Source organism: Mauremys reevesii, unplaced genomic scaffold (assembly GCF_016161935.1).
Source record: "Mauremys reevesii isolate NIE-2019 unplaced genomic scaffold, ASM1616193v1 Contig155, whole genome shotgun sequence".
Lineage (NCBI taxonomy): Eukaryota > Metazoa > Chordata > Testudines > Geoemydidae > Mauremys > Mauremys reevesii.
The window spans coordinates 15,827-29,840 of record NW_024100777.1 but is presented as its reverse complement, the minus strand read 5'-3'; the positions used below and the strand labels follow the sequence as shown (position 1 = coordinate 29,840).

The window sequence follows — 14,014 nt, the reverse complement described above, 5'->3', positions numbered from 1 at the left end:
CTGCGGCCGGGGGAGGCGTCTCGCTTGAACGTCATCCGGGAGATGAACCACCCCCGAGGGATCCGAGGACGCAGCTGCCCCGGGAGCTCGCACGGCCCCTGCCCTGCGAGGAGCGGAGCGGAGCGGAGCGCTGACCCCGCAGGACTCCTGAGGGAGCGGCCCGCGAAGGAGCCCGGGGCTGGGGGGTTAAGCCCTTGCCCAAGACCCGCGAAGAGAACTGGAAACCCCACGCGGTGCTGCCGGCAGAGCCATTTATTGGGGTGACACGTCCAAGGCCGCTAGGAACAGAACCGCGGACACCCCCCGCCCGTCTCTGGGATCCGGAGGAAAAGGGTCAATCAGTGTCCGGGCCAGCAGGACTTCGTGGTTCACGTGGAAATGGGTCTTGTGCCGGCAGCGCTCGGGCCGCTGCGTTCTCAGTGCTGCCCGCACGGCGCAGGGCCCGGGGGCAGAGAGGCAGGGGGGCCCGGCGATGTGGGGGACAGGCCCCGCGCCCCATCGCTCCCCACGCGGGGCGAGGCCGGGGCCAGTTCCGGGCGCACGGGGGGACCCGCGCTGACTGCTCGCCGTGTCCCGGGCCGCGGCCGGGGCTTTGCCACGTCGGTCCCGGTGTCCCCGAGGCCCTGCGCGGCCGCTCTGCCCGGGGACCCCGCTCCCTGCTCCTCACTCCCGGCCGCGTGGCTCGGTCCCCCCGCCGAGCGCTCCAGCGCCAGCCCGGGCCCTTCACACGGCCGGGACGAACCTCTCGGCGGCGCCGGGGTAGGGCGCGGGGCGCAGGTAGGCGCCGGGGCCGTAGCCGGGGGACATGCGGCCGTAGAAGTCCCGGCTGTCGCCGCCCAGCGGGGGCGAGGCGGCCAGGGCCAGGCGGCCGGGCGGGTACAGCGGGCCGCTGCCCTGCGGGTAGGGCGCCTGGGGGAGCGGCAGCGGCGCGCCGGGCCCCGCGTACGGGTAGGGGAGGGCGCCCCCGGCGCAGCCCGGGCTGGCGTAGGCGGCTCCCCCGAAGGCGCAGGAGCTGGCGGGCGCCGGGGCCAGCTCGGGGCTGAGCGGGCGGCCGGGCTGCGGGACGAGCTGGGCGCCGGGCGGCCCCCGAGGCCGAAGAGGCGGCGCGGGGCGGGCGGCGCGGCGGGGTAGCCGGCGGCGGCGGCGGGCGGCCCGAAGGGCGCGTCGGGCGCGGGGCCCGGGTAGGTGGAGAGGTCGCTGCGCTTGAAGCGCTTCCTCCGGCGCAGGAAGCTGCCGCTCTCGAACATGTCGCGGGCCGCCGGGTCCAGCGCCCAGTAGCTGCCCTTGCCCGGGCGGCCCGGCTCCGCGGCACCTTGACGAAGCAGTCGTTGAGGTCAGGTTGTGGCGGATGCTGTTCTGCCACTTGCGCGGCCCGTCGCGGTAGAAGGGAAGCGCTCGGTGATGAAGCGGTAGATGCCGCCCAGCGGAGCCGCCGCTCCGGGGCGTGCGCGATGGCCATGGCGATGAGGGCGATGTAGCTGTAGGGCGGCTTGCGCTGCACCGGCCGCTTGCGCCGCCGGCCCGCGCCCCGCGCCCCCGCCTCGGGGGCCCCGGCTCCGCCTTCCCCGGGGCATGAGCAGGAGGCCGGGCTCGGCGGGGCTGGCCCGCACAGGGGCTGCTGGCTCTCCGCGGTCATCCCGGCCGGCCGGCCGGCCTGGCGCAAGCTCCGCTCGGGGCTCCCGAAGCCGGCGGCTCAGTCCGGGAGGGGCGCGGTGTCCGGGCGCGGTGCGGGAACTCACTGCTGGTGGGCGCGGGGGAGGCTCGGTCTGCGGGCCGCCCGGGGCAGGGAGGTCGGGGACTCCAGACCCGGGGCTGCGGGAGCTGCTGCCCCCATCACCAGGAACTTGTGCCCGGCTGGCCGCTGGGCAGGGAGCCCGGGGCGGAGGGCGCCGCAGCTCCCGGCGCGCAGGTAACCGCGCCGGCCCGGCAAAGGAGGGGTGGGGGCGGGACTCCCTCCTTTTATGCCGCCTGCTGAGCCGCGGTCTCCGGCTCCTTCTGTGCCTGCCGTACCTGGGCAGCCGGCACTCCCACCTGCCGGGCCACCGCCTCCGCCCCCCGCGCCTTAAAGAGACAGGCCGGGCCCGGGGCGCAGCCTCCCTGGCGCACCTGCAGGAAGGGGCTGACCTGTCCAGAGCCCTGGCAGCCGCGGGGAGGGGGATGCCCGAGCCCTTCCCCCACCTCCCCCTGACTCCGGGGCTCCAGAGTCGGGAATGCGCGCAGCGCAGGAGAGGAGCCGCCAGCCCGAAAAGCAGAGCGCCCCTGGCCGCTCTCAGGCTCGGGAGCCCGGCGGCAGCGTGCGCTCTGGAGAAGCGCTGGTGCGGAGCCAGGCGGGGTCTGCGCCTAGCTCTCTCCAGGGTCAGCGCAAGGCGCCCGAAGAGGGGCGCACTGGGCTGGGGGGAGGCACCCGGAGCCCGCCAGGCGCCAGGACATCGTGCCCAGGGCTCCCTCACTGCTCTGGCCAGCGCCTTCCTGGAGTGGGGGCCCAGGGCTGTAACCCTGAAATAGCGCCTTGTGCCCTGGAGCGCCGTCCCCCACCCCGTCTGGGGTGTGCATCGCCGGGGATCGGACCCCTACAATCGGCCTCGGGTCCCCTGCGGCGGGCGCCTCCTTGGAGAGAGGGGCCCGCGCGTTCTCCTGGGTTTGCGCAGCGCCTGGCACGGCGGGAGGGGGGGGCGGCCAATCACAACAGCAGCATGAACAAAACATGAACGATAAGCGCCTCGATGCGCCCCCTACTCGGCTCCGGGCCCCACCGGCCGGTAGCGGTAAAACTCCGCACGCGCTGTAATAACCGCGGCGAGCGAATCACACAGCAACGGAGCCCGCGGCCGCGCGAGGCCCCCGTCCGGCTGGGCTGGGATTTGTGCGGAGCAGGAGGAGCGCGGAACTGCGGAACCCGGGGCCGAACCCGTGTCCAAACGGGGAGATCGACATGAGGAGCGGGCTGGTGGTGTTCAGGCGGACTCCGTGTGTCAGGTGCGTTTCAATTGCAATGAGTGAAAGTGACCAGAGTCTAAACTGTTCTGTCTGCGGCCTATAACCTATTTCCTCCAGAGCTGAAAGGCGGAGCCCCGTCTGGGTGTGTGTGTGTGTGCGGGTGTCTCTAACTCCTGCGCCCAGCGGATGTAGGCACCAGAGGGACAAGCTGGGTGAGGAATTATCTTTATTGAACCAACCTACTCTTCAGAACGTCTGTTCTGGTCTAGTCTTGTTCACCAGCAGCAGTTGCTCCAATCCCAGCTGTTATCTCACCCAGCCTGTCTCCCTGATGGCCTGGGACCAACATCGCTCCACCACCACTGTGTGTGCACGCACAGGGCTGCCTGTCGCCAAACGCTGCCTGGGCACCCAGAATTCTAGCTCCATGCGCCTCATTTAGACTCGTGGCCAGGCCAGGCCAGGCCAGGTCACCTGTGTTTGGATCCCCGTTCTCACACCATTTCATCAGGGTTTGCACTTTTCTTAGAGATTTGCCAAGGGGCTTTTAGAGACTTCTCTGTACTAAATTAAATTAAATAAAAAAAATAAATCATGTGCCATCCCATTCAATGTAGTTTAACCCCAGGTAATAAACCAGAGAACAACCCGGACCAACGCTCCTCTTTATTTTATGCTTTCAAAATACACAGACAGTCTAGTCCAGGGTCGGCATCTTTCAGCAGTGCTGTGCCCAGTCTTCATGTAGACACTCTAATTTAAGGCTTTGCGTGCCGGTAATGCATTTGAACGTTTTTTAGAAGGTCTCTCTCTAAGTCTATAATATAGAACCAAACTACTGTTATATGTAAAGTAAACACGGTTTTCAAAATCTTTCAGAAGCTTTATTTAAAATTAAATTAAAATGCAGATCTTATCAGTTTAGTGTGATCCTTGCCCTGGCTTTTCCTTGCTGAGTTTTCCAGTGTCTGGTGGCACCTATTTGGATACTTTACACTGCACACGGGCTTCTGAGTGATCAGTTGATAACCGGCTGGCAGGAGGTCAGCGGCTGGAACCCCAGATCGGCAGCTGAGGTGAGTGGAGCTGGCGGCTGGTAGGGCTGAGCAGGGCCGGAGGCCTGGACCCTGTCTGGCAGGGGCCTGCGCTGGAACTCCAACGGGAAGCAAGGTGAGTGGGGCTGCAGCGGGGAGCCCGGCTGGCAAGGGGCCAGCAGCCGGAACCCCAGAGCAGCGGGGGGCTGAGCGGCTCAGCCCACCCAGCTCTGGGGTTTCTGGGGTGGGCTGAGCGTCTCCGCCTGCCCCGCTCTGGGGGTTCAGCCGCTGGCTCCTGCCAGCGGGGGTCTCAGCCCACTGCCAGCCTGGGGTTCCATCCCCCAGGCCAGCAGCTGGCGCTGAGTGGGACCAGCAGTGGGACCCCGGGTGGCAAGGGGCCAGCCGCGGGAACCCCAGGGCAGCGGTGGGCTGAGTGGCTCAGCCCGCCCCACGTGCCAACAGAAATCGGCTCGCGTGCCACCTGTAGCCCACAGCTTATGCTCAAATAAATGTGTTAGTCTCTAAGGTGCCGCAAGGACTCCTGTTCTTTGTGCAGATACAGACTAACACAGCTGCTACTCTGAAAACTATTTCACTAGGAGGGTGGTGAAGCACTCAGAGGTGAAGGTAAGCTGGTCGGTCGGTACAGTGTACTGGCAAGAGCCAGTACACCGTGCCAGACCGCACCAGCTTCCGCGGTGGGTATTTAAAGGGCTCTGGGCTCCCTGCCACAGCAGGCAGCCCAGAGCCCATTGAATCCCACCCGCAGCTCCAGCGGCTTGGCTGGGGCCGGGATTTAAAGGGCCCAGAGCGTCTGCCACTGCGGGGAGCCCAGAGCCCTTTAAATCCTGCCCACAGCTCCAGCGGCTGGCCTGGGGCCGGGATTTAAAGGGCTCAGAGCTCCTGCAGCGGCAGGAGCTCTGGGATGTCATAAACAGATAGTTAAGGGATAATGTCTCTTTTACCTGTAAAGGGTTAAGAAGCTCAGTAAACCTGGCTGACACCTGACCAGAGGACCAATGAAGGGACAAGATACTTTCAAATCTTGGTGGAGGGAGTTCTTTGTTTTGGGGGTTGTTCTGCTCGGACTGAGAGGGACCAGACATCAATCCAGGCTCCCCAAATCTTTCTGAATCAGTCTTATGTTTCAAACTTGTAAGTAACTAGCCAGGTGAGGTGTGTTAGTCTTATGTTTGTTTTCTCAACCTGTAAATGTTTCTTTTGCTGGAAGGATTTTTACCTCTGTTTGCTGTAACTTTGAATCTAAGGCTGGGGAGGGGGTGTCCTCTGGTCTCTATGAATCTGAGTACCCTGCAAAGCATTTTCCATCCTGATTTTACAGAGATAATTTTACCTTTTCTTTCTTTAATTAAAAGCTTTCTTTTAAGAAACTGATTGATTTTCCTTGTTTTAAGACCCAAGGGGACTGGGTCTGAACTCACCAGGGATTGGTGGGGAAAAAAGGAGGGGATGGTTAATTCCTCTTTGTTTTAAGATCCAAGGAGTTTGGATCTGTGTGAAACCTCTCAAGGCAACCCAGGGAGGAAAGTCTGGGGAAAGGATGGGGATGGTTAATTTCTCTAGTTTTAAGATCCAAGGAGTTTGGATCTGTGTTCTAGGGAAGGTTTTGGGGGACAGAAAGTGTGCCAGACACTGATCTCTGGCTGGTGGCAGTGTTACCAGATCTAAGCTAGGAATTGAGCTTAGAAGGGTCCATGCAGGTCCCCACATTTGTACCCTAAAGTTCAGAGTGGGGGAGGAAACCTTGACATGGGCCCTTTAAATCCCGGCCCCAGCCCGGCAAGGCTCGGGTTCCCCACAGCCGTGGAGCCCGGGCCCTTTAAATCCATGCCTGAGCCCGGCTGCCGGAGCTGCAGTGGGGATTTAAAGGGCCCAGAGCTCCACGGCGGCTGGAGCCCCAGGCCCTTTAATTTGCTCCTGAGCCCTAGGGGCTCCCAGTCACCTCTGCAACTGGGAGCCCCGGGTTGATTTAAAGGCCCTGGGGCTCCCAGCCACAGCCGATGCCCCACGGCCTTTAAATCTTGAAGCCACGCCTCTTCCAGATGAGGCCACGCCCCTCATGACTCCCGCAGCACCGGTAAGTCCTGTAAGTTACTTTCACTCCTGGAAGCACTGGAATCAGGGCAGGATTAACCTTTGTGGGCCTGGTGCCAAACATATTTGTGGGCCCCCATGGGGCAGTGGAGCCTGGTGGGGAGGTCAGTCCTCAGAGTGAGGGGTCAGCCAGGGCATTGGGGCATGGCCGGGCGGCCCCACTCCGCCCAGGCCAGTGCAAGGGCACTATTTTCAAACCGGCAGTTGCCAGATGCACAATGGCCTCCCGGCCCTGTGCTGCCAGCATGTCCCTTCCTCGGGGTGGGCTCATGTCATGTCACACAGCCCCTGCCCAACACCAGAACACCCCAATCCCTATGGCCAAAGCCTCCAGACGCACTATGTCCAGCACCTCCCCCAGGCCCTGCCACAAATTCACAGTGCCCTGCACAGCACCCCACACAGAACCCCCACTCCCTAGTGCCCCAAGACACAGAGATCTTCTCCACCCCCTCACAGCCCCGCACCCCCCCCCCCCGGCCCGCGAGAGACCCACTCCCCCAGGCCCTGCCTTCTGGGCCACTCACTGGCCACCAGCGTCCGGGGGGTGGGGGGAGGAATCACTCCGGCCCCTCGGGAGTGGCGCAATCAGCCAGGCCAGGGCCTGCCCCCCCGAGATCTCTCAGGCCCCACTTGCTGAAAGGGCCCAGCCACAGCCCGGCCACTGATCCTCCCCCCACCGGGCCGAGACTGGACAGGCTACTGCATCAGTCCCAGGCAGCTCAGCTCCAGGGAGACAGGTGGGACCCCACAGGTGGTGGGAAGCAGAGACTGCCTGGAGCTAAAGGTGCACTGGGGTCCAGACAGGAGGCAGAGAGAAGCCAGCAGGTGAAGCCAGGGGTGGAGAGGCGCCCTGGGCTGGCTGGCGGGCAGGCAAAGAGGAGCAAGTGGTGGGCACTGTTAGCGGGGAGTTAGCAGGCTGGTGGGGTGCAAGCAGAGCAGGCTGGGGCCACTGGCACCATTGTAAACCTGGCACTGACTGGAATGGTTTCCCTAGGGAGGTGGTGGAATCTCCTTCCTTAGAGGTTTTTAAGGTCAGGCTTGACAAAGCCCTGGCTGGGATGTTTTAGTTGGGTTTGGTCCTGTTCTGAGCAGGGGTTGGACTAGATACCTCCTGAGGTCCCTTCCAACCCTGAGATTCTGTGCGTCCAGGGTGAGTGTAGTGAAAACAGGCCCTGGTCTGTGCACAGCCTGGGGCGCCCCTGCAGGCAGGGGAGGTTCGTGTTTAGGCTGCAGGCTAAAGGCCAGGCGCGGTTCCGCTCGCACAGACTGGGAAGGAACTAGTGCAAATCCAGTTCTACACGACACCCCGTTCGCTTGTCTCTTCCCGCAGCGCCACGTGTCCGGAGCAGCGAGCCAGGCGCGGAGCCTCTGCGCGAAATAACCCGCGTTCGCACGGGGCGCCGGTGGCTCCTGCCAGGCAGGCCGGTTCCAGTGGTTCCTTGGTGCCTTTGCCGTTCCCAAGCAGGGGTCAGTTGTTAGCTGCCCTTAGCCGGCCCTGGCCGGACACGGCTGCAGTCTAGCTCGGGGCAGGATGGCCTGGCTCTCTGGTCAGCTGTTACACCGCAGCGTGACTGCCGGGATCTGCCTGTGCCCCGCTGCAGCACCCCGTAACCCCGCCCGCACCGTCGGGGATTGCCCCAGCCTGCCTGCAAACCCAGCCCTGCTTCCGAAGTGCCCGGCGGGACCTGCTCCCAGGGGAGCCAGGCGCTAACCCAGCGCTCTGCTGCGCGCAGGGGAAGGCGGGGAGCAGCGCCCCGGCCATTGGAGCCGAGGAAGCCAGGTTCCCGGCCCTGCCCATCCTGGGGAGTAGCCAGGAGAGGAGCGCCCCCAGAGCCTGCAATGAAGCGGGTCTGGCCCTGCGTGAGGGCCAGCGGTGTAGAGCCAGGGCCGGCTGCGGGGCCCGGAGCAGCGCTAGGATGGGGCAGAGGCGGATTATTTTGCCCGGTTACATTTGGCGGCTCAGTAAGTGAAACAGGAGTGTTTATTCGGGGCTACAGTAACAGCATTTCCATTCGCCCAAGGCGAGCAAATAACAGTTCTAGAACGAGTAACCTGGCGGGAGAAGAGACCTGGAAACCCGACGTGCTTGTCCGTTCATTCCCGTGCCCCTGAGAGCGACCGATGCACTGCTTGTGATGGGTAGCTGGCCATCACTTGAGATGCGGTGTGATTGGTGATCACCACAGAAAGGCTAGACATTCAACGAGGAAATTTGTTATAATATAATTATAGTGTATAAACCAAGGACAATAGCAATAACAGTAATACTGTACATTCTTCTGCTGTTTTCTAATCTCCGAGACCCCAACTTCTGTTTTAAAAGTCAGTTACATCCAGAGAAAGGACTGGAATAATGCACCTTCCTAATTCCACAAGTGATTTTCCTGTGGCGTCTACACGCTTTACTGACAAACTACGATTTACTCTAGCAGTGCGAGGACAAGACATCTGGGGGACCTGTGCTGGGGCCAGCACCTCCGCCTGCAGCCAAAACTGCTGACCACAGAGACTTTATGAATGGCACCATAGACAAGGGAGGAAGAGCGTTGCCTGACTCTCAGAGCCCATCTTTGCAAGGCTGGCAATCAGGAAAAACCCCAACAATTTATAACTTTTTAGGTAGAGCAAATCTGATACGGGAATCATTGAGCAAGTTTAAATATGGGACCCTGCCAGGTCATTTGACAAAGTCACCGGTGAGAATATAATATTTGGCTAGACACCCAAATACTCATTTGATAGAAACCAATTGCTACTCAGATTGTAAATCTTTGGGGCACTGATGGTCTTTTTGTTCTGTGTCTGTACAGCTCCTAGCACAATGAGGATGGTCCAGGGCTAGAGCCTTAGGTGCTCCCACGACACAAACAATGCTATATAATAATAATAATGTATACACGGTTTCAAGAACTCTGCATGCAATTATAGTAATTGCACACGGAAAAGTGGTGCTGTTTTGCATGAATTCTTGCACATGCTCCTGGCCTCTCTCTACTGAAAATCTAGGTCTGAAAATTCCATCTGAACTTTCTGATTCCAGAAAGCACCCAGATATTATCTCTAGAGTATCCAACATCTCCTCCTTGTTCACTGAAATACTAAGGACAAACTACATTGACATCAATTGTCAGAGAGCTCAAATGCAGGCAGGAAGCTCTCCGGTACCTTTGAAACACCTGACATTGATGTGCCCTGCTGCCCGCCATGATCCTGCCAAGGCCCAATGCTGAGCACACATTGAAGCTCAAAGCGGTAACGTGGCCATTGCCTTCATGGGAGCAGGAGAATCAAGTCCTTAGGTGGCTCATCTTACCTTGTAACATTATAACTTTGTATGTAAGCGCATTCTCCTCTTCCTTTGGGAGATAAAACAGCCCCAGAAGACTGAGGAATAGGGAGCTTCCCGATCTTTGTGTTCCTGAGGGTGGCAGCACATCTGCTAGGATCTGCCCTGTGCCTTTGGCGTAGCTGGGTGCATAGATAAATGCCTTTGGGCAGGGGTTCTCTGTCATTGCTTCCGGAAATGTGTGCCTAATGTTTCATCTCATATCCAGGCCCAGGAGTGGCTTTGCTGTGTCTAACACATGCCTTCTCTCTTGGCTGGCTAAGTCTAAGGGTGTTCATGATGTTCAGGAATACGTGCTCACTTCTACTATTGCTAGTCCCTTTGGTCCAATCAGGGAGCAAAAATATCACCACATGACTCAGTAGTAAACACACATATGCATACACTAGCCACCCACCCCTCCACCTCTCCATCGTTACTTGAGGGGTTGCTGCAGCTGGACATAGCCAGAGAGGAGATAAAAAGGGTGACGCTGACCAAGATGTACATCTTCTAAAGGATCTGCTCTAGCTCAGCCCTAAGTTCTGAGCCTGGATGCAGAATCAGCTGGTTGAGGTCTTAGGCCTTAAAATCTATCAAATAATAAAGGATGGAAGCTGGGTGCAGCCTAAGGATTGGCCCTTATTTAAAACACCCTTGTCTCTCCTCCAAAGTAAACTGTTGGGGGAAGGAGATTAATTTTTTTAAAAGAGAACAAAAAGACAAATGCTTTTAGCCATGATTCATCTGTACTAGGTCTGCTGACTTAACAAACAGATGAACTATCTTTTGTTGACAAAGACTTGGAGGTCATTTTTTTAATGTGACAGAAAATATGCTAAATTTGACTGGTATGGCCACAATAAAATTAATTAGAGTATTTAATTCTGCCTCTTTGACAAATAAAGTTTTGGTAAATTAATTCGGGACATTTTTCCATCCAAGTTTCTATTTAGCTAATGTGTAAAGCAAGATCTGCAATCCTCAATTGAGCAAAACTGGAGTTGACTTTCAGGATCAGGACCCGCAGGAATTTAGCTGTGATATTTCTGCATTTGTGCAGGGCTGCCCAGAGGGGGCAAGGCACTTGCCCCGCCTGGCCCGTAGGCCCCAAGAGAAGAGCGAGGCTCCCGCCTCCACCCTCCCTGGAGCTCAGCGCATCAGCGCTGGGAGCTGCCGAAAGCCTTTGAGCCTCGCTTTCTCCGAGCCGCGTGGGGAGGGGCGGGCTGGGAGCCCAACGGGCCTTGCGCCCCGCCCAGAGCGCGTGGGGAGGGGCGGGGCAGCGCTGCCTCCGGCGGCTGGCGTGGGAACTCCCGGCGCAAGGACAAATACTTTTTACCCCGCCACGGATTCATCTGTACTAGGTCTATTGACTTAACAAGCAGGCTTTAGAACTATGCTTTGTTGATTCGAAGACTTGTTGACTTAACAAACAGGATGAACTATCTTTTGTTGATTTTTAATGCTGACAGAAAATTTTTGCTAAATTTGGATCAGAAAATATGCTAAATTTGATCAATACAATAAATAAACAATAAACACTAGAGTATTTAATTCTGTCTACTGACAAATAATTGTTTTGAAAAATTAATCTGGGACAAATAAAGTTTTGAAAAATTAATCAAGTTTTTTTCTCAGTTTTAAATAATGTGTGTGCCAATAATGTGTGCTGCAAGATCAATTGAAACTGAAAGCCAGACTGGGAGTTGACTTTCAAACTGGAGTTGACTTTCAGACTAGGACCCGCAGAATTTAGCTTAAATATATTTCGCATTTGTGGCTGTCATCCCCCAGCCTCTGCAGAGAAGGGCACTCATTAGTTCTACTACATATAAATGAATCATTCTAGCCAGAACAACATGTTTTTGGAAACTCCGAAGTCGTAGACATAATTTCCACACATGGAAAGGTTCATCCTCTTTGGGCCCGATTGCCTTTACACTACTCCAGTTTTACAAGTGAGGTCACTGTGATCCATGGAGTTATGTGGTGTGAATCTGCAGTAACTTGGTGGGGATCCAGGCTCTGTATTTGTTATTGAGGGTTTTAAAATTTTTTACTTAGAATCTAAAATGTCGCAGACTCTGTCCCTTTGCTGTTTGCCAATAGTGGCTACAAATATGGACCCACAGAGGCAAATCCTGCTCCTCTCACTCTCTCAAGCAGGCCCAGTGAGGAAGAAAAACCATCCTAGTGCACAACCTAAGCCCTGCCTCAGGGCTGCGGGAGGAGACAGCCGCAGCGGAGCCGCCATGAGCATGGAAAGTCTTGTTCGCTGTGTAAGCCTTGTTCGCTACACGTAGGCCAGCACAGAGGGCTGTGATGGGAACAGGCTGGAAGACGGTCCACAGGATGCCCATTTATCTGCACCTGGTGGCTTTAGCACCTCACACAAATGATGCGGAGTCTGCAGGGTGTGTGTGTGCGCATGCATTCAGGGATGTCTGGCTGTGTGGAAGGCCCAGAGCCTGGCTTTGGGTAGGTCAAGTAGATTTAGGGTGACCAGATCACCCAGGTCAAATATCAGGACATGGGGACAGGGACAGAGGGGAAAAAATGGCGGCAGAGCAAAAAAAAATCCCCACCCCGATTCCTTCTCTCTGCAAGCGCTGGAGGGAGGCCCGGGAGACTCAGGGAGCGCGGGCTGGGGTGAGTGTGAGTCTGCCTGGCCCGAGCAGGCAGGACTCGGGCGCGTACCTGGAGGAGAGTAGGGGCGGCCTGCAGGGCCAGGCGGCAGTTGTTCTCCCCACCTGGGCAGCGGGACTGGGCAGCAGCCGCGGCTGCAGCTCCCACTGCCGCGGGGGAGGCGGCTGCTGGCCAAGCTTGGCGGCTGCGGCTCTAGCACCCATTAACCCCCCGAGCCCGGGCCTGCTGCAGGGACCCAGCGCACCCAGCCCCTGGCCAGTCGCGTCTGGGCTGGCTGCCCAGCTGGGCTGGCTGCCCGCAGAATGCGCAGCGGAGGCATCGCAGCCAGCCCCACTCGGCTCTCCTGTGGGACCCAAGCGATGGATGGGAGCTGCTGCCCCACCCTCAGGGTTCTGGCCCGAGGCGCCAGCCGCAGCCGCTGAGCGCCACGTGCTTGGCCGCTTCCTCCCCCCGCGGCACTGGGAGCTGCAGCAGCGGCTGCTCCCAAGTCCTGCTGCCCAGGTGGGGAGAACAGCCGCCGCCTGGCCCCGCGGGCCGCCCCCCTACTCTCTCTTCAGGTACCGAGTCCTGCCTGCTCGGGGCCAGGCCAGACTCACACTCACCCCAGCCCCGCACTCCCCTGCGTCTCCTGGGCATGGCATGCTTGGCAAGAGGCGGGGATTTGGGGAGGGAGCCAATGGGGGAAGGAGGGGGCAGAGTCAGGGCGGGGGAGGGCGCGAGCCCTTCTGGGCTCGAGTTTTGCTTGTTTGTCCAGTGTCCCGACCTAACATTGGTCGGGACGCGGGACAAACAAGCAAATATCGGGACAGTCCTGATAAAATCGGGACGTCTGGTCACCCTAAGTAGATTTCACCTCAACAACCTCCTCCCCACTTCCTCTCTGCCCAGAACCTGCTTGCTGGTCTCTGTGTGGGTGAAATGGCCTTCACTCTGAGGCAATACACTGAGAGAGGTTTGGCATCACTATTAGTAATAGCGCATACTAACCCTTCATTACTCCTAGACAATACACCATTCATCCATTATCCTGGTAACTCAAATCACCACATTTAAGCAGCAGATTAAATTTATTAAATAACTATGGAAACTCACAGCCAGTGATTGCTTTATCTATGACTAAGAAAGACGTTGAACAACAAAACACCACAACAGACAACAGCATGGGCAGCACAAATAGGAGCTAAGGACTCAACACATCTCTCAGTCCTAGAATGATGTCCCTTTATCGAGAGGAACCCACTGAGTGTAGATTCAACACTAGAAGTGGCTTTGTCTTCTGTTAATATTGTTTCTACCACTGAAAAGTGACGAGGCAGGTCTTGCCAAGTGTTGCTATTTTGTGAACAGAAGCTACGCAAATCCATCATTCCCATTAAAAGGAGAGCCTGACTCTGGCAGGGAATAGGCAAAGCATTTTAATGCTCTCTTTGGAAACTGAAATTGCTTGCTATGCTTGATTGCAGGCCTGGTGAGTTTTGCATCACTGCTGTTCCACCCACGGCACTATATGTCAGCTCCTCATGAAAATCTCCAGGCCGGCATCTTTGAATAGCTTCTAGGCTGCCAGCATGAATAGAGTCTCTTTATATTTTGCCTATCAAATCACCAGTTGGTCTGTCTGTTTACAGGTCAGTAAAGTTTAATTCCATAATCATATTAACAAATCAGTGACCCAGTCCAGCTTTTCTTGGAAGTTCTGCCTGGGTAAGGAGTGCTGGCTTGAGCACAGTAGCAGAAATTCACTACTTCGCAGAGAGCCTGTACCAGCCGATACACCATTTCAGTCCTGCTTAGTGGGGCAAGGAACATTGCAATAATAGACCTTAACAAAGGTTATTGATAGATACCCTCGGAGCTAACTTCACACAGTGAGACAGCATTCATAACCGATCTCCTTATGCTCCCGGGGGATTGTCAGTTCAGAACAATGCCCTTTGTTATAAGACCCATCAGC

The 14,014-nt window shown here is 57.6% G+C and overlaps 1 pseudogene; it reads right to left on the bottom strand.

Moving 5' to 3' along the window:
• Positions 1 to 649: 649 nt before the first annotated feature.
• Positions 650 to 1,636, bottom strand: LOC120393155 (annotated as a pseudogene).
• Positions 1,637 to 14,014: the final 12,378 nt, after the last annotated feature.